At 46.3% G+C, this 18,353-nt stretch overlaps 1 long non-coding RNA gene across 1 annotated transcript in view; it reads left to right on the top strand.

Annotated features, from left to right (window-relative positions):
- Positions 1-3,251: 3,251 nt before the first annotated feature.
- LOC144175076 (uncharacterized) overlaps positions 3,252-18,353 on the top strand; it is a 50,732-nt gene continuing 35,630 nt past the window's right edge. The window contains exons 1-2 of the long non-coding RNA XR_013323604.1: positions 3,252-3,387; positions 5,694-5,754. This is a non-coding gene — a long non-coding RNA (uncharacterized LOC144175076). The remainder of the gene's footprint in view (positions 3,388-5,693; positions 5,755-18,353) is intronic.

The following is an 18,353-nucleotide window of genomic DNA, read 5'->3' as shown; positions in this document are numbered from 1 at the left end:
CAATGACAAGCCTATCTAACTGTCAGCTTAATACAGCATTGTCATAAACCGCCTCCTACAGCTTGACATACAATGAGTGTCACGTTTCTTGAGACGTAGTGAAACTGAAGGTACGCATACGTAGTGTAAACGCTGAAAATAATTCTAACCGGATACCCCCTCAGAAAGATTAGTGTGATGCTGACAACTCGCTTGCTAGCGCATCCCCAATGTTTTCGCTGTGACGTCGACACACCAAAACGCTAAAACGTGGATAGCCAATCATTGGCACAGTGAGTGGTATGGCAGCTGGCGTCACAAATTAACGTCCGTACCACTAATTCATCTGGCGCCGCTAGGGTATTTCGAGTTCAGACTGCTACCGCAACTGTCGTCAAAACTTTAAAGAAGGACATCCTTTCACATTTCAGCCAATCGAACTGCCTGATACACCATTTTCTTACGTCCATCGATCACGATATGTCTTTGTTGTCGGTAGTGTGATTAGTGTGATGCTGACAACTGGCTTGCTAGCGCATCTCCAATGTTTTCGCTGTGACGTCGACACACCAAAACGCTAAAACGTGGATAGCCAATCATTGGCACAGTGAGTGGTATGGCAGCTGGCGTCACAAATTAACGTCCGTACCACTAATTCATCTGGCGCCGCTAGGGTATTTCGAGTTCAGACTGCTACCGCAACTGTCGTCAAAACTTTAAAGAAGGACATCCTTTCACATTTCAGCCAATCGAACTGCCTGATACACCATTTTCTTACGTCCATAGATCACGATATGTCTTTGTTGTCGGTAGTCTGAACATAGCCTTAACATACACAAGAAAAACTAGCACACCGCCATTTACTCCCACGAGGCAATGATTATGTTTGCTACCGTAAGACGTTGCGACAGATTCATCACTTGTCCTTGTCTCCCAACATACATAGCCACAGTTCTCAAAAGCTATTCGACGCAGTGGGGCAGTAAGGTAATTTCGACTAAACAAATAAGTATTCCGAAGTGGCCTAAATTTTTTAGTTTAACAATTGCTTTGATTCAACGATGTCAAAAGAAATATCGTAATCAACCTGAAACATGTGTTTTGAATGCAGAACAAAACCAAAAACATTATTATTTCCAACCATGCGCTATTTTATATTAACACAGGAATCATCCTAAATAGAGGGTGATTTAACTGTGAAGGGTAAATGCATCTAGCTGAAACTGAGCTAGCTGCATTGAAAAAGACTAATACAAAGAGTTACCGCTGAGTTCCCTTAGATAATTTCTCTCCATTGTTTTTGTCTTACTGCGCATTTTTTGAGCCTGTCAGCAAGTTACGCAGTATTTAGAGCGTCAGATATTCTTCTTTAGACGGGCGCGGCTTCGTTTTGTCACCGGAAACGTCGCTCACGGAAGAACCGCCCGATGAATAACCAGGCCCAAGCATGGAGACGGGTTTCCCCGCCGCTTCGCTGTTCGCAGCCTCTTCCGAACCAAATGCAGCTACAACAAGCCTCTGCAGCACCCATCTTGGGTCGTCTGGGTCGTCGCTTCCCGCGAGACAAGTGAGCCCTGTGATGAATCCCGCTGATCAACCTATGCCGCATGACACGGATGACATGTCAGAACTCACCGACTCTGCTTCCGAAACTGTCATCTACGTTAGTGACTCCAATCAGGTAGCAGAAAAAACTGAACCATTTCAGCCCGTGCAATCCCCGAAGTGCTGTCGTGCATCTAAACGAACCTACCGGCCTCGTGATCTCAGCACAATGGCATGTTTCTTGAGACAAGGCATCGTCGTAGTCATAAAGTCAGTATATGCTTCCAAAACTATTACGCGGTGCAATCCCCTTGCTCTCAAAGACCGACTGGAATCACTGGCTCCAAAATGCGTGCTTCCCGCCCAATCCCGCACATTCAAATAGTGACCACGGTTCCCGGAAAAATACGCAAGGGGCATATTCCTCTGCTGCTCTACGGCTTTTTGCTCTTGAATCATTCTACACAATATATGGAGGCCATACACACATGTAAACTGAGGGATCGGTTTTATCTACATTGTCCACTATCGCGGTATGCGTATCTTCATCACGCACCACCCTCAGTGCTATGCTCAGCCATAAAACATCATCTATGGCTACCGAATTTGCAGCTCTGCGTCTGGCCTTGCCGCAAATTATTCATAAGCCGGCACGCACGTGGGCCATCTTCACGGACTCGCGGGCTGCAAGGCAATGCCTGGCGTCTTTCCCAGAAGACCAGCTTGTACTTGATGTACAAGCTTTGCCTCTTCTAGCTCTGCAAGCGCACCATCAAATAGCACTCCAGCGGCTCCCTGACCATTGTGGGATAATTAGAAATGTGAAAGCGGACGTTGCAGCATTCACAGCGCATGACCAACGTGGATCAAAATTACCGGTACCATTTTCTACGAAAGGTGCTTGAGCACTTGCATCCAGCGTGCCATGGAGCTTTCAGCAATCGATTTGGACTGGCGTATCCCGTCATTACGTGTCCCTCTGCTCTATCGAGCAGCATTGTAATTTTGAGACGCCAGCTGGTCTATCCAAGCATGATGAAGCCGTACTCCTCCGTATGCTGTTGAATGTCGCTTACACGCGATACTTTTTTACAAGATCCACCAATCCACCTCGCCTCCATGCCCACAGTGTGATGTGCGTGAAGATCTGCAACACCTCATTTACGATTATGCGCGATTTAGTACACAGAGTCCTTCTCGCAGTGTCTCTGAGTCGGCCGTCATCGGTAGGGCTAGAACTGGGGGACGAATTAGGTCCTAGCAATTATTCCAAGCGCGTTCCTCGTTTTACAAAAGCCTTTTAGGTGTACCTAAACGGCCCAAGGCACAAATAGTCAAAATCATATCTGTTCCCCTTCATTAAAATCGTCATCATCATCATCGCTTTCGTCTGTCGTAGCAGGCCAGGCAGCTTAGCTCGGCCGACATCGCTGGTTTTATTAAAGATCGTTCTCTCTCTCTTTCATCGGTTATTTTTCGTTGGGCGCGCTACAGTTATCTAGTCTTTCTAATGGTGTCTCTCGCCTATTACTTTTGGGTAGTTGTACTTTTATTAGCTTGCAAAATAATGAGTCATACCATTAACATGTAGGTTTCACAACAAACACCCGGAAGAGGCTTTAACAATAGGCACACATGACATGAAAATGAAGTACGTCGTTACTTAGAACAAGAGAACATCACATCTGTCTCAAGACCTTTAGATTTGTTCTAGAGCTTCTACTTAAAATGGACACGGCTTTTACTTTAATCAGATCACCACCTCTGGGCCACTTAGACGCCGACTTTCCTTGTTTAAGAAGCATCAAGAGCACAAAACTGATCTGCAAAACTAGCAAAGTGGGAGATTCTCCAATTTGGCTGGTGAGGGAAAACAACCTTATGTGTGCCCCATTCTGATTTATTTCTACATTGAGTTCATATGTTGCAGGTCAAGTGAAAGTTGACCGCGATGATTCGAATGCTTCATAATTTTTTAAAGTACCTTCCGTCTGAAATTATTTTCCTTTAGTGCGAAGAAACGTAGGTGACAAAGTTGTAAGTTACATCCCTAAAACGTTCCTGCCAAAAAATGGTCAGTCAACAAGGGTAGTCTTGTTATTTTATATTCGCGTCACAGAACTGCTATGTACATGCACTGTACCTACGTGCAGTACACGAGAAACTGTATTTTTATCCTGCATATGTTTGCGGTAGTTCTGCTTTTTGGCTCGCATGGGAGTTTTTCGTTATTGAACCCTTTATATCAAACTAGATATAACAGGAATGTAAAAATGGTAAATGAGATTTCACATTCTCAAGTTGTTCATTATTCAAGCTTTTTTCTGCGTGCTCCAGACATTTTTACCTGAAACCATAACATTCCTAGCACTCCTGTGAATGTTCCTTTCAGATGGCATTAGCATGATCAAAATATGAATTTACCCGAGATAGGACGCGCAAAGTAGGATACACTGCTTACGTGGTCCCCGCTTTCATGGTGCTCGTGGCACCAGCGGCGCTACCTACCATCGCTACGTTGATTTGAACTTGGCAGAGTTCGTAAGGAGTTTTATTAATTCTATCCTACAAGTGGAGCCACCAACACGCTCCTATCGTTCTACCACTTTTCGTCCACCACTTTTGGACATCAATGAGGCAGCCTAGTGACGTGAAATAGCTCGAGCATAGTAGCAAAGCAGCTGGTAGGGCGGTAGTGTATGAAGTTTCAGCCTTCCGTTTATTGCAGAATAGCTCAAAATCTTCTGCAGCTAAACACTATGGGACGGAAGAATGTGGTGCGGAAGTCCTGGTGCATACCTAGCAGAATGGGGAACACCCGATTACCCTGGCTTGCCAATTAAATAATTTATCAAACATTCCACTCTGTGGCGGTGGCTCACCCGTGAAACTGCACTGGTGACACCATGGCATGACAGTTTAGATGATTACATTTTAGATGATTTCTCCTTGCACCGCTTGTCCTTCCACGTTACCATATCGGCACTAAGTTGACGTTCGAGCTCGCCATCGCCTTTCGATTCCGCTCCTCGGCCCCCCCTCATTGGCCCAACATCGGCGGCTACACTCGTCAGCACCGCCGTCCACTTACTCACTTACTCTGTTATTTATTGGGCACCACGAAGTCCAGCGTTTAGGCCAAACTCCAACCTTTGTGGTGCTATCACATGACTCCGTTTGCGCTAACTTCACTATGGCCTTAGTGCTATTTGTTACTCAGAATGTGCCCCCAATCTATAGTATTAAACTGCAGAAGGACTGTCAATTCCGCAAGTTGGTAATGGTTCATATTGAGCTGGCAGCGCAAATAAGATGGTCGTAGAATAAGTGGGACGTTGAAAAAGACAGTGCCCTCTTTTCTGCGTCCGTCGCCTCTGTGCTGTTCACGCACTGAAATATTACTTCAATTAGAAGTTACCCGCCCCACTTGTACGACATACCTTTTTTGGATACCAACCTTGGGAATCTTCCTTTCAAGAAATTTGGTTTGAAGCATATACTGCTGCAGGAATCGGCCACAAAGTAGACATCGGACCTTTCATTAAGAAATAAAAAAATGGCACAGCTTGCAGTAAGGGTGCAAGGCTGGAGAAACACCAGAGCTGGTGGCCCTTCTTCCTTCATGAGCTGTAGCACCTAAAATGTATTTCCGAACTTCGCGCTGAAGTTTCCCTATGGCTGAAAGGCCCGGATAGTTCCGTCCGCAGCCTTTCAGATCTCTCCCAAAGTGAACCGCGTTAGCATATGCTCAAATCCGCGGCATCCGGCTTAGCGAACTCAGCATCTGTACCCAAACTGAGCATCTGTGCTCTCCACTTCAGGTTCGAACGCGCGCGAACTGGCGTGTAAAAGAGCACGCGTGAGATCACGCCACGAAGGCTGTTCTGAGTGTTCTCAAAGGTCGAGCCGTCCGACAACGAGAGCTCCCCTTGAGGCGGCCGCTCAAGAGCGGTCGGGACATTTCTCGGTATTTTTCTGGTAACGGTAACGACGGCTTTAATTTATTACAAGATTGAACTACAAAATAGGCACTTTTCTGCAGCCTTTTTTTGCACGAATATATAATTTTTGTGTTTATCCATACCGAACCCTCTCGTGAATACCCCCTTACTTAGGGTACAATGGTGTTTCCGTGTTTACGACTCACATCGGTTCCCTTGCTTTTTCAGGTAATCTACATAATGTCACTACTACATTCAGCACCAATCGCTTGGGTTCTCGTTAATATAGGTGAGTACTTCTTTTTCCACCAATTGAAACCTTCAACTGTGGCGAAATATCATTTAAGCATTGCCAACCGCTTTGCTCAATATATTGACAAGAGTTCTGAAATCATTGTTACAATGATGTAGTCACCGCAGTCTGAGCAAACCAATTGTTTATTTTCAGTGAATGCCAACAAAATAAAAAATAGGCTTAGCCTCGCATTTATATGCCACTTGTCATAGATACGCTCAATACACGGCTAGCGCAAAGAAACAAACTCACTGACTCCAATTTCTTTTGAAATTGCTAATGCGGATAAAATATTATTTTCCCAACAAACTTAACAACAACGTTCATTGTCTATCTGTCTGTCTGTTTGTGCCAACAAACTTTAACGCGTGTATGTCTAATTTTTTAAGCATACGTAACGGCCACACACACCGTTTAGGGTACCGATTTTGATACTTTATTGTGACGTGCTTCTGGTCGCAAAAATTGTCGAATATGTGTAAAGGCACACGTTCTGGTTTTCAAAGGTGTGTAGAATGCTACTTTAGCCTTCTTGGATCCACGTGACAAGTAACAAAAATATAATTACCGTGGCAGCACCTTTTATGAGCACAGCTTGTAGCGCCATGCCTAAAGGTAAAACAATGAATATATGCTTTTTAACCAAGTTTGTTTCTCTGCTTTAGCATCGACGTGTTAATTAGAAGGTAAACGCATTTTATTTATTCAACTATTTAGCAGTATGATGAATCCAATACTGAAGTGATGCTTAATTAAAGACATATTTCAAGTTCTCCATATTGATACCCGTTCGTCTTTGAAAAGAACATCAAGACTTTTCAGATTGCCCCTATTTGTGCGGTTGTTTTCAGTGCATAGTGTACTACTCTCTTCAAACACTTACAGTGGGTCCATTTCTTCTTCGTTTTTATTTTGTGCCAATGCACTCCTTTTTGAAATGTCTTAGCGGCGTTATTTCACTGACAACAAAGGTATTGTAGCTCTGCCGGGGGACAATATGCCCAGAGGCATAGTCGCAATGAAAGGGTGGATAATCTGAAATATCTGTTGTGCAGCCAGCAAAAGCATTTTTTTAGTTTTAGGGCTCTACTTCTAGGCATCATAGTACATTCAAGACGCTAACACTTTTTCATTTCATTTCATTTATTGAAGCCTTAAAGGCCAAGAGGCAATACATAAGGCATAACATTACACCCACAACACCTGTGGGCGTCACTTTTCTTCGCCTTTGTCAGTTTGTGCACTGTGTAGCGGTATGGTATACCTCGAACTATTTATGAATTTCTTCCACTGAGATATTTTTCTTAAATATCTAAAGGCCTTCATTATATTATTGCCTGCAGTAGTTTGAGAGACTGACGGTATAAACTCAATAGAAAACGGCGATGTAAGGCGATCCGTCGTGATGGTTGGTTACACAAGGTGATAGGGGGAGGAAAAATATAATTGCAAAAACGAAAAGATGTCAGAATACTAGCATAAAATTCTCAGTCGCACACAGAAAATTTTCTTTACGAACCTCTGTCCAGCTTTGATCTCAGAAGGACCACCAATAGAGCTTTGCTTGCCCATGCAGCCTGAATGGGACCCAACAATGCACCCAATGCGCCCTCAAGTTGGGTCCTGCCCGAAGCAGTCTGCCCAAAGATAATATGAGTTTCTACCTGTGCATGATGTACCTTCACCACACGCATATGACATGGTGTATGTCCTTTCGTGTGTCACATGTGGAGCAAAAAGGTGAAGACGCCTGCTGAATTTTGTATAGGTAATTCCTGCGCATGCACGTTTACGCCCACTCTTTGTACAGTGACTTCTTCGATCTTGCTCAGGTGTGGGCATCCTTAATGCGCACGTGAAGTCCATTTAGTTCAGAGGTGCGAATTCCTGCATTGAGTCCCTCCATACCGACATCTGCATTTTCAATGCACCCGATGATGAATAAACTTTATTGGAGACCAGGTGCTGATGTTAGGGCACCCGCCCGGTGGGAGGCTTCCTTAGTCCGGGATGCCTTGGGCTATGCTGGCCATCCGTGCCCTCTCCACTAATCGTCGCTGGTGTGGAAGGTCGGAGCTGGTCAGCAGCTCCACCCACTGCTCATAGGTAGGGTTGGGGTTAGGGGTGAGGGAAGGGGATTGCTGGCACTCCCATACAATGTGGTACAGGGTGCCTGGGTGGGGGCAGGAGTTGCATGTGGCAGGGTATTGGGTGGGATACATGGCATGTAGCAGGGTGTTATGTGGGTAGGAGTTTGTCTGTAGGCGCCGAAAGGTAGTAGCTTCATCGCGAGAGAGGTTCGGGTGGGGGAATGGGTATTTGCGACACTCGTTCCTGTAGTGGGCGAGTATTTCGGCGTATGTTTGCAGCGGGGTGGGCTTAACTGTTGCTTCCGATGGGGGTTCGCGGCCCTCGTGAGAAACGGCCCGGTGTGAGTGAGCGCGGGCAGCGGCGTGTGCCGCTCCGTTACCCCCGAGGGATTCGTGACCTGGAGTCCAAATTATTTGCAGTTCTGGGAGTAGTTTCGCTTGTTGCAGAATTTTCAAGGCGGGTTGTGATATTCGAGAACCCGATCATGCGAGAATTTTCGCATCGTTTTTCTGAATGTGATCAGCAGCGCTTGTATAAAGAGACCGTGAGCCCATGAGGCGGCTTTATCAGCTGCTTCGTTTCGGGAACTCCGCGGTGTGCAGGGAGCCACCACAGTTCCAGGCTGTGGTGGATGAAAAATATTGTTTTCGTAGGCCAGCAATTCGTTTGATAGCCATTTTAATCTCTGTAGTGCTGACGTGGAGTCTGTAAAGACAGTCCATTGATTCACCGGCTGCTTTTAAATATACCCGAAAGCAGCGCCCAGTCCAGCCACCTCATTAACTCTCGTAGACACATTGTTGGTAAGTAGGGCGCAAAGAATAGTGAGTGACAAAGAGATCTAGATCGCTATTGCCAACGACGAGCCGTCACTAAACCACAAGTGTACACGTGAGTGAAGCATCTGTAGTTAACATGCTTCAAGGCGAAAAGTTTAAAGCCGGGGGCGGTGTGTGCGCTTTCGCTTAAATCCAGGTAGACTGGTGACAATATGCTTTGGAAGAGACCGCCAAAGAGTGTGAGGAGAAGAGTCTGGAGGCTGGTACTATGAAGTTATTTTGTGCTGCACTTCAGAGACACAGGTGGCAGCTAGAAAATGCGCAGGTTGCCTTGCCACAATGGGGAGTCGTGTGCGAAGTTCTTCAATTTTCTGCGAAGCAGTGGGCGCAAGCCATCTACTTTCTGTCCTGGTTCCTTCTATGGAGGCCATTTTGGGAATTCCAAGAACTATTTTCACTATTTCGGCATGCAAATGCTCCAGCACATTGAAATTTACATTGAAGAAAGGAGCCAGGGCTGGGAGAATATGGTGAAGCAAGCCTCCGCAGAGGGCGTCGTATAGCCTTAAAAGAGCTGTCGCTTCATCCATCAGGGCCATTGGGAAGCATGCCAAAAATGTGCGCGCATGATGTAAGCTTCTGTGTTAGGCTATGAATCTGCGGCGTCCATGTCACGTGGTGGTCGAAGGTAACACACAGGAACATGTGATCGTTGACGCGAGGTATCGGTAACCTGCAGCCATTAGCTGGTAGTAGGTGAAGTCCCGCTTTGTGATGGTGATTTCGGCGCACTTGGTCGGTAATGTATCAAGGCCACGTGTGGCGAGAAATTTTTCAACCAATCTTATTGCATGCTAAAGCCTCGACCGGTGCACACCCCTGTTGCTGCTTGCGAACCATATGCAAATAACATCTGAGTACATGGAGATTTCAACCAATTTCGCCTGACATCCCTGAAGGCCGATCAGTGAGATATGAGAAAGAGTAGGGCTCAATACGCCACCTTCAGGGGCAACGCGGGTCACGCTATGTCGGAATGTCTCACCATTAGATACAGACACGGATATGTTCCTATAAGAGTGGTAATCAGTATTTGTGGGCCGTTTGGCGCGTTTATAAACTACCATAACGCGAGCGTGCTTTGCAACAGGTTTAGGTCTGCCGGTCTGCCAAAAGCGGTTGAATACTGCCAGGGTCCCTCGCTTTGCATTGGTGCCTAGATGGCATAACCCCCGCATAACTTGTCCCGTCAGGTTCTACAGAAGAGACCTTGCCAACATAGCACTGAGCAGCTTCAAGTTCCGCAATAGAAAATGGTTCATCCATATAGAGTGGGTTGGTGAGGGGTTCACTGCCCTGAAAATAGGCGTACATAGGAACCCAGGTGCGGCAGTAGTTTTTGCCCAAAAGGCTTCTGTGAAGTCCAAGCCCCTACCGTTCATGCTGGGAGCATTATAGTTAAAAGGGTACAACTGAACTTGCGTTGCACGGGGACCGCATACTTAGCTGCATATCCTTGTCAGCATCTTCCTGTGGTCGACCTTCGAACTAAACGCCACCCCATATACCTTTGGCACGCTTCTTCAGACGTCTATGAATGAGCTTTTGCGTGCGTCTGGCCGCCCGTATGTCGTTGTGAGGGAAACGCCCTCGCAGGTTCTTTTCAGGCATTTAGTGACGACTGAGACTTCCCACATTGCCAATAACTAGACGAGGGCGCTTGGTGAGGGCACAAAGAAACATGTATATTCTTGAACAAACACACTTGAAGAAGACAATTACAAGTCAAAGCTAAACACCACGCGCATAACCCTAAGTAATGCTCAACATAAAGAAAGCACAACGAAAATTACCCACTAAATGTTCAAGGCGAATAGGCGCTGTCCATTGGGCGACGTGGATACTAATGACGATGCCAGGCGAGGCATCGCCGGGCCACGAAGACGCCATCCCATCGGGCGTACCGGATCGTCGACGAGGAAAGAGCACCATGGTCCTTGTAGAAAATCGTCTGCTGGGCATCCGCTCACGATCGGGTGCCCTGTAGCAGCGAGCAGGAGGCAACCGCCCACTCCGGTCGACCACGGGGAGCAGGCAGCGAGTCGTCCAAGAGTGGAGTACGCCCACGTTGCCCTCCTCCACGATTCAGAAGTTGCGCCACTTCTTCAGGATTCCAAAGCACCAGGTAGACCCCTCTCGATTTCGGGTGCCGAAAACCCGAAGAACTTCGAGTCTTCCACCTGGACGTCGCGCACCCCTAACCTGCTCCGTTCACTCCTCCCGGCGTTCTCCCCGTTCCAGCCTAACCTGTCCAACTTCTTGCTTGAGGCCACTTCCCATTGGTCCACGCCCTCCCCTCGGTTTGGTTGCCGCTTCTTTTCATGGGCGCAGCCACACTGAGGGCAATTTCTGCAGCCCGCAGTCGCCCCACGAGTACTGTGCGCTAATGTTTTCGCCACGCTGCTTTCATCTTCGTCGTCACACCGAGCTTCTGACCTCATAGTCTTCTAAAGCGGACGTCTTTCACGCCCACAGCTTTCTCTTTTCTATATATCGCCTTAAGAATGTCATACTGGGCCTCAGCCACTGAATACTCGTTTGACTGGCTCACCGTTTTTCTGCACAACCTTCGGGGTTTTCGGATTCTGTCAATAGCGTCACCGTATGATGGCAAATCGCCAACGCTGATTTCGACTCCCGCAGTGAAGCTTCATGACTTGTCAAATTGAAACGCTGTTTTACAGCAACCAGCAAGCAAACCATCTAAAAAACCAATTTGGAACATGGTCGGTTTCATGGGACTCAATATCTTCATACCAGCTTGCGGTCGTTCATAATGCTGAGAAAACTATCATGACGTCAATGACAGTTGACAGCTGTCCATGATGAAACGTTGGTTTCTCAGTGCTAATAGCACATAAACAGAATCGGTTCTCAATGTCCTACACGCGACACCCTTTGGCCACAGTTTCCTTGCTTCCCAGTGATGGATGATGCTCATTGAAATCCCCTATGAGGATGTGCGGAGGTACGTGCTAAGTTTTGTCCTCCAGGCGCTGTGTGTTCAGCGATGCCTAGGGCGGAATAGATGCAATGATGACGGTAAAGTGAAAGCTCGCATGTCGCACCGTAACGGCTGCACATTCGTTTAACGTGTTAGGTGGTACATTGTGTTGCAAAAGTATGACGTCGTTTCTCACACATAGCAGGAGTCTCGCTTTTGCCCGCCAGTTGATGAATTTAGGATTTCTTACCTCGATAGCCATATCTCTGTGCAAAGTCAGGACTTCGAGATGGTGGCAACACGAAACAGGTGTTTTTGAACAAATCTGCGGAACTCTGGATGCCGATGACCAAGTCCACAAGCATTCCATTAGAAAATTGGTGTGTTTTGCTGAATTTCCTCCATAATGGAGGAAGCTGTAGTGATAGTTCCCGCTACCACCATTGTACACCTATAGTGATGGTTCCCGCTACCACCCCGTACCCTTATATGCATTAGGCTGGCATCTGGAAGTGGCATGTTAATGGCCAAGTGGCGCTCCAGGTCTGAGTCGAGTAAATACAAGCGAGAGTTGCAAAACTCCGCTGTGCCAACTGGTTTTGATGCAGGTGCACCCGTAGTCGTGGGCATTGTCACTGCTCCCGGAGCTGGCGAAGGGGCATCTGCTGATGCTGGAAGATATATAGCAGCTGGAGAAGTTGCCGTTTTTGTTTGTGCAGTTTCTGCATCTTGCGGTGCCTTACGTTGTAGGAATAGTAAGGAAATTAGTCTGTATCGAAGTACATGCAGTTGGGCTCGTCTCCTTCCTGTGCTTGCCTTCTTGAAGATTTCTTGCGTGCAGTGGCCCGATGCTCTTGTACAGCTGCTTTTGCAGACTTGTATTCGGTCCTCCGGGCTGTCTTCGATATGTAAATTGTCTGCTCATCAAGGTGAGTCGAGCAGCTTCCAGACGTTTCGCCATGTTTCTTCCCGCAGTTAGCACAACGAAGATTCGCGGCTTTGCACATGATACGGTCGTGGCAGGCACCACACCCAGTGCATAGAGTTAACAGCTGGCATATTTCTTACGCGTGGTTTAGTTGCAGACGCTTAGGGATGGACGGGGCATTTCATCATGCCCGTAGACGCTGTAGCGTGTGTAACTATTTTGCCGTGTTTCCGGGAGTGGAATCTACGCCAAATACTATTTGGACACTTTTGGGTGTTTTGTTTAGTCTACAGACTCATTATCCTGGGAATATTTTACGCAATACCTGAAGAATCTCAGGGGCTGTAGTGTCTTGCGCAACACCCCAAATTACGCTGACACAAGATTTGCCTCGACGTGGTTCATATGCTTTCACCAGGATTTCCACAATGCTAGATATTGTGAACAAGCGCTCGGTAGCATCAGTGTTCCGTGTGTCGATTCCCAAGCGATTGAGCCGGGAGTTTGGTCCCACTTGCCACTCACCGTCGGGAGCTTTAGATTGTAACACTTCCTTGACGGGTAGTGGTTGGTTATAGATTATTTGTCTGGATTTCTCTAGCCTCGATGGCGCTTTGAAGCTTGCACTTTATGAAACTGTTCAGAATTGTAGAATTGTCTGCAAGGGTGTTGGCCTCCTCAGCGTACATTTCCGTTCCAGAAAGTGACCCTTCCGCAATGTCCGAAATGTCGTCGTCGTTCTGTGGAAAACGTTATTGAAATAGAGAGGGGTCGTGGATTATTTGTCACAGAGGCATCATGGATCATGCGGAAACCATATAAGAAGCTGATAGTTCAGAAGGATCCGGCAGCAGCAAGAAAGCAGGCACTGCTGGCTGGATGGCCATGCCTGTCGAGACATCAGGCAGCGATATGTATGTGACCCAGGCTGCGGCACAGCGCCTGGTGCGCCGCTGCCTGAGTCGCTTTACTACTGCTAAACGAACAGGAATCCACGAAGAAATCTATCAGCTGCAAAAAGGAAATTGCTGGAAATTTTGAACTTTCTTGGGAAGCTGGAGAAAATGGGTAAATTTCTGAGCCTAGAAATGAACATTTTTTGGCCAACTACGGAGAATAATTCCGCTATACCCCTCCGCCGGATACAATATGCCGCTCAATGTAGCAGGGTAATCAGCATCGAGCCCCTAATTTTCCACAAAATGCGAAAACTCGCACAGTGGTAGTTAAGGCGGGCCGAACGATGATACTTCTTTTATAATTACATTTGACTTCTCTGTATTTATTTTGGAGCCTCACGGCCGCGCTTTCCGATTCTATTTACTCTAGTATTTTCGGCAGGTTCTCTGCAGACTCACAGGGGAAGAAAATGTCGTCTACAAACCTTAAATGGCTTTGTTTATCTGTAGCTGCGTAGTTTCGCACTTAAGCTTTCTAAATATTGCCCGAAGACTTCTGAGCAGTTTTGGCGGCATGGAAGCTCCGTGTCGTGCTACCTTTCGGATCGCGAACTTGGCGCGTTTCATGTGAGGGATTATCCTGCCCGTGCATTCCTCATATATATCATCTAAGATACTTAAGTAGGTCTGCTCATTTCTCTTGTCTTCCAATGCTTCCACTACTTCAGCGCCGACGCCTCAGTCAAACATTTTAAAGCCTATAAATACCATGTAAATTGGTTTATTATTACTAGATAGATGGATGTCATCGATTCTAAAGTATCCTTTTCTAAACCCAGGCTGTTGTAGGACTTCTTTTAGTTCTAAACTATCGCTTATGCGGTTGACCATTCTCTTGGTAAGCAGCTTGTATAGACGGTATTCGTTGAAAAGTTTAGCGTTCAATTTCTTCGCTTGGCAACGCTGGAAACGGCCACAGACATGGCCGATGCGCCACGGGCACGGTGCGGCTTCGGCCACTGCGGCCGCACGCCGAAGAAAACACCGGCGTGCGTCATCTGCTCCGTTCCAATCCGATTTTAAGCGGTGGCGTCAACAGAGATGTTATTAACCGCACTCCCATTGAACTCGAGGTAATACTTTGCGTTCGGAAAAGTTTGTAACATGAAACACAGCCACGTGTTTCACAGTCGTGCTTAGCATGGACAAGTACCGCCATCCCACGGAGCCCGACGTAACGAGTGACGGAGCACTCGCACGGTTGCACGGAGGAGAAGAGTGGTGCCTGATCTGTGGGCCGTGCGCACAACGTCGCCTAGCAACAGACGCTTGGCCACAAATATGGCGGTGCACTCCTATCTTGCGTGTCCCGATTAGGAGACGATGGGTTCGTCCTGTCCCTGCGATTCGGCAGGTGGGACTCCAGTGGGTAGTGCTGGCGCTTCGGGCAGCGCCCACCTCCATGATTTTCACCCCCGCACCCCAACCAGCTTGTTGGACCTGGTCGTGGTCCAGCCAGCAAACGATGATGGCTGAGAGGTGGCCACCTATTTCCACTCAGGTGAGCGTATTTTGTTTTTTGAGAGTCATGCGTTCCCGCCTTACCCATGTCAGATGACCGGTGCATGGCATCTGGCTGCGAAGACCGGTCTCGAGGGTTTTCCTCAGGCCGGACGTTTTCTCACCGCGGGTGGTCTCGGTAGTACAGCCCGTCGCTGCAAAGCGGCGGGTTTATCAAGGTATCTTGCCTGCATGCATTCCATGCAATTTAATACCGGCTACACCGCTGAGAATAAGCTGTAAATCTGTAAATTTTTAGATATCTGCTATCTCCCTATTTGCGAATAAGAAATATTTAGGAATTCTCTATGATATAGGCACTTCAGTGTTCTTAAGCATTTGAAAAATGGGCTAGCGAGCTTTTCTACGATAATACTGCCTCCCTCCTTCAAAGAAGCCACAGTTATGTCATTGGCAGCTGCAGATCTTCCTGTTTTCATTTCCTTGGGCGCTCCCCTACTTCCTGTTTAGTTAGTAGCGGTACATGGTAAGATAACCTTGTAGGATCAGTAGTTTTCGCTGGTCCAATGTCGCTGCCGTAAATCCCGGTATAGAATGGTTTCGCTACATATCTAATTGACGTTGCCCGTAATGTTGCGCTGTTCGACTCTGAGTCCGTACGTTGTGTCAATTCCGTTAGCTAGATTTTTATTATTTGCTTTTACGCTTCCTCCTCTCTCTGGATGACTGTCATGTTAGAAGCACGGAGGTCATTCATGCTACTCCTGTTAATCAATATGAACAGCTCTGTTAATTCAATTTGATCCTTGATACTCGACAATTGCGATATCCTTGCGTTTTGTATTGAGTGCCTTTGTTTCTTTTATTTACCAGTTTCCTTTTACAAGCTGCTTCTCCTACAGGTTCCGCTTAGTATGTAATACCCGTTGTTAGGTTGTCCATTAGAATGTCCATACTGGTCTCGCTCACACCGGTTGAAAGCGCGAAGTTGTTCTGGAGGCTTGTTTTCAACTCCTGCGTCCTGTATCCAACTGACGATGTTAGGTTAGCCACTTCTCGCTGGTTTCCTACTTTTTATTGTTTTCTTGTCCTTATTTTGTATTTGCTCGCCACTTTGGGACCTATGGTAACAGCACCAATTTCTGTCCGTACAATTTGTGACGAGGCTAATCATGTATGACTTAACAAGTTTGGTTAGCTTTGTTAAGCGAAATTCAGAAACAGGCCGCAGTACTGCACCATTTAAATACAAAGGAAAACAATCTGAACACATACATGATCTTATTCAATATATAAAATTTGCTTCATAAGCCAAACCAAACCACATCCTTGCAATTTCACGTAGGTCACTTTGTTTGTATTTTACATTACGAAATAATGTTTTTAGCGTAGAGAACAAGCCGAATGTAAGTGCTTATAGAGGCGTTTCGAAAGAAACCAGATCTAGTCTCAGCCAACATACATATAGGCGACAAATATTGGCACAAACTTCAAATTACTCGACAAAAACCGCAAAACGGAAAAAAACTTGGCACCTGATTTACTTGTCGTTCTTTCCGCTCACTCCACCCGGAGGCACTAACTACAGGCTTGGTCGCCGTGTGGAATGAGCCTTCTCTACGTGATTGGGAGCTCCTTTTTTAATCACAATAAATTCTTTTATAAGTACAGAAATACACTCCCACTAGGATTTGGTCTTACACATATAGGGCTCTATTTGCCACCAAATGAAATTACAATTAGAAATTATAAGGATCTGTGCAGTATCTGGGACATCCAGGATAATGCCGAACGAGAAAGTAGTTCAGAGGAGATAGACATCCCACCAGTAACGACACAAGAAGTAAGGAAAGCTTTGAAAGCAATAAAAGGGGGCAAAGCACCTTGTGAGGATCAGATAGCAGCAGACCTCTTCAAGGATAGCGGAGAAATTGTACTTCAAAAACTGGCCAACCTGTTTACGCAATGCCTAATGACCGCAAGTGTACCGGAATCTTGGAAGAACGCGAACATCATCCTACCCCATAAGAAAGGTGGCATGAAGAACTTGAAAAATTACAGGCCGATCAGCTTACTGTCAGTGGTCTACAAGGTACTTACCAAGGTAATCACTGACAGAGTTTCTGCAACATTAGATTTCAGTCAACCCAAAAAACAAGCAGGGTTCTGTAAAGGCTATTCAACAATAGACCATATTTACGCAATCAATCAGGTGATAGCGAAGTGCGCTGAGTATACTGAACTCCTATATATAGCCTTCTTAGATTATAAGAAAGCATTTGATTCGATCGAAACCTCAGCAGTCATTCACGCATTACGGACCCAGGGTGTACATGAGCATTATGTAAGAATACTAGAGGATATTTACAATGGGTCCACAGTTACTATCATCCTCTAAAGGAGAGCAGCAAAATACCTGTCAGAAAGGGCGTTAGACAAGGAGACGCAATTTCCCTTTCGTTATTCACAGCACGTTTACAAGAAGTATTCAGAACATTAGATTGAGAACAGGTGGGAGTAAGGGTTATAGAGAACAAATGAGTAACATCAGATTTGCTGATGACGTTGCCTTGTTAAGTAACTCAGGGGAGGAATTGCAAAGCATGCTTACCGCACTGGACAAACATAGTAGAACTGTGGGCCTGAAAATTATTATGCAAATAACCTCGGGACAGCACAGCTGTTCGAGATAGGTGGCTGGGCCGTGGAAGTAACAAGCGAATATATCTACTTTGTCCAAGTTGTGACCCCGGATCCCAACCATGAGTCAGAGATAATTTGAAGGATAAGAATGGGGTGGAGTACATTTGGCAGGCACTCTCAGATAATAAATGGCAGCCTACCATTGTCCCTTAAGAAGAAAGTGTATGACAGCTGCATCTTACCGGTGTTCACCTACGGGGCAGAAACGTGCATGCTCACTAAAGGGGTTCAACGTAAATTGAGGACGACTCAGCGCGCAATGAAACGGAAGATGATAGGCGTAAGATTAAGGGACAAGAAGAGAGCGGAGTGGGTCAGGTAACAAACGCGTGTTAAGGAAATATTAGTAGAAATTAAGAAGAAGTAATGGACGTTGGCAAGCCATTAAATTTGAAGGCGAGATAACCGTTGGTCATTAAGGGTAACAGAGTGGATCCCTAGAGAAGGCAAGCATTATAGGGGGCGGCAGAAAGTTAGATGGACAGATGAGATGAAGAAGTTTGCGGGGATAAATTAGTCGCAGTTAGCACAGGACTGGGGTAATTGGAGAATAATGGGAGAGGCCTTTGCCCTGAAGGGGGGGTAGATAAGCTCGCGATGATGATAATGATGATTTCTGTTCTTAAATATTGCTGTTCCTAAATCAATATTTCTACTGGTTTTAGACG

The sequence above is a fragment of the Haemaphysalis longicornis genome, unplaced genomic scaffold, assembly GCF_048455015.1.
Source record: "Haemaphysalis longicornis isolate Haplotype H1 unplaced genomic scaffold, Haemaphysalis longicornis Haplotype H1 scaffold_3, whole genome shotgun sequence".
In the NCBI taxonomy this organism is placed as follows: domain Eukaryota; kingdom Metazoa; phylum Arthropoda; class Arachnida; order Ixodida; family Ixodidae; genus Haemaphysalis; species Haemaphysalis longicornis.
The sequence above is the reverse complement of the archived record's forward strand: the minus strand, read 5'-3'. Positions and strand labels throughout refer to the sequence as shown.